The sequence below is a fragment of the Impatiens glandulifera genome, chromosome 7, assembly GCF_907164915.1.
Source record: "Impatiens glandulifera chromosome 7, dImpGla2.1, whole genome shotgun sequence".
Classification (NCBI taxonomy): domain Eukaryota; kingdom Viridiplantae; phylum Streptophyta; class Magnoliopsida; order Ericales; family Balsaminaceae; genus Impatiens; species Impatiens glandulifera.
In genome coordinates this window covers 39,275,102-39,277,394 of record NC_061868.1, presented here as the reverse complement: position 1 = coordinate 39,277,394, position 2,293 = coordinate 39,275,102, and the positions used below count along the sequence as shown (strand labels likewise).

The following is a 2,293-nucleotide window of genomic DNA, read 5'->3' as shown; positions in this document are numbered from 1 at the left end:
ATTTTGATATTATTTAAAAAATAATTATTTTTATAATTAAATTAATATCAAATCTATTTTATTTCTTTATAAGTATTATTATATATATATATATATTATATTTTAATTTATAAATACTATTTCGATATTTTGGTATATCTTGATATACCAAAATTTTAAAAATCTCATACATTTTCCGTACTAATAATTTTGGTATCAATATCATATCTTACATTTTTTCGTTATACCTTAAAAATCGATATTTTTGATATATTGCGGTACGGTATTTTTGATATACCTATAATACTTTTCTGTACTTGAACCCGGTTCAAGAAGTTTGTGACAGCTTGTGTAGTGTTAAGAAGTGGTTCTAGTCTCTAACCGGACTATTACCAGTGTGTGTTGTGTTGTTAAGCATTCTCCCTTTAAAACCGGACCCCGGTTCTCCAAGGGCGATCCTGATCCTAACACATTCCATATTTTTATCCACCTAAATTGACCTTTATAATCTCGTGACATTACACTTTAACTTCGGTCAAATCAACAAAGTTCAAATCATCTCATTCCATACAGTGAACAAAGTTCAAACCATCTCATTCCATATACTGAATATTTTCAGTATTAATAGTTAATTTTCTTTAACGATCAAATACTTTAAATAAATGCAATATATTTTTTTAATTTTTATATAAATCATATCTATGTCTAAATAATATTTATGAAATAAATAGTATTTATGCCAATAAATAAAATAAGTGATAATAAAAATATAAAATATAGAGATTAGTTATTTATAAAAGTTAAAATTAAGCTAGAAACAAGCATTTTAAATGTGTTTACTAGTTAATACAATATTAATTAAACTAATTTTTCTGTTTTTATTTTTAACTTTAAAACATTTATTGTCCATTCTACAATTTTCACATATGAGAATATGAATGTATGGATTCTTAAACTATGATTTTAGTTAAATATGTTTTGAAAATCAAACTCATAAAATATAATCCTTATGAACCACTCTAAACCCTTTAGTTACTTGAATGAATCTTATTTGAACTATTTATTTTGACTCAATTTTTATAAAAAGTTTGTTATCGAAAATATTTTACTTTTTAAATAAAATATATTTATTTTAGGATTTTATTGACAAATTCAATTTGAAGTTATGAAGTATAAAATTTGTATTTGTATTTATTTATAAGATTGAGTTTAATATCAACTCTTTAATAAATTATTGATAAAATTGTAAAATTTTAAAAAAAAAAGTATTGGATAAAATATATTTTATACTTACTGATTTATTTATTTAGTAAAACACAAATAGGCCCAAAAAGTAGGCCCAAAATGAAGGTTCACAATAACCCTAGTTATGTTTTTCTTGTTTTTTCCTTCGGCCGCCTCCTTCTTCTCCTATTTATTCTTATTCTGTTTCATCATAATTTGTACTGAACCAATTTTGATTTCTCACCATCTTCTTCTTTTCGTTATGCAAAGATTCAAATACTACGTAAGCGTAACTTCTTCGAAGTTTACGTCTATGATGGTTTATATAAGAACTTCCAGCTTTGGTGGACGAGGTATTCAGCAGCCCTATCTTAAATCTATTTCAGATTTGATGTTCATATCTTTTCATCATTTTCTGCTTGATTAATTTATTTTTTTCTTGGTCTTTACTGATTGTTGATTTGATGGAATAGTAACTGCTAGGGAAAGCAGAACTCAGGACAAATAAAGTGGGCATCGTCTCCACCAGTACTGATTACAAGTGCATAGGAATGGATGATACCCACGAAGGGCTGGATGGCAGACAAAGGATGAGAAGTGGATAGGCATGGGAAATCCGGAGCTTCTGCAACTCGAAAGCTAAACATGCTTATGGACCTCAAGGCAGTAAAGATTTTTGTTTTTCAAATAATGTACGGTTAAATTAAGATGAAATAAAATTTTAGTGAGAAATTGTGTAATATTGATCAATGTAATTGTCACCCTAATGAATAAAATTAAATTAGTTAAATGTGTTCTTCAAGCATTTTTTTTTTTTTTTATGATTTTACTGTTGTTTAATATGTCAAATTTGCTGAATTTAGTGTACTTGTACAAATATAAATGAAAAGTTATGGTCATTCTTATTAGTGTTTTGAAAAATAATATGTTGATAAATGTTTGATTACACTCATTTTATACAAAATTGTAAACTAAAATGAGAAAAGTGTTTTTTTATAAATGATAAATTTAAAAGTAAAACTAATAAATATTCAAAATTAAAGTACCAATAATGTGTTAAAGGAGGAGGATTATAAAAAAATATATAATA

The 2,293-nt window shown here is 25.3% G+C and overlaps 1 long non-coding RNA gene across 1 annotated transcript; it reads left to right on the top strand.

Annotated features, from left to right (window-relative positions):
- Window positions 1-1,418: 1,418 nt before the first annotated feature.
- LOC124944496 lies at window positions 1,419-1,984 on the top strand. The gene is made up of 2 exons (XR_007099901.1): window positions 1,419-1,556; window positions 1,677-1,984. It is a non-coding gene; the product is annotated as an uncharacterized LOC124944496 (long non-coding RNA).
- The last annotated feature ends 309 nt before the right edge of the window (window positions 1,985-2,293 follow it).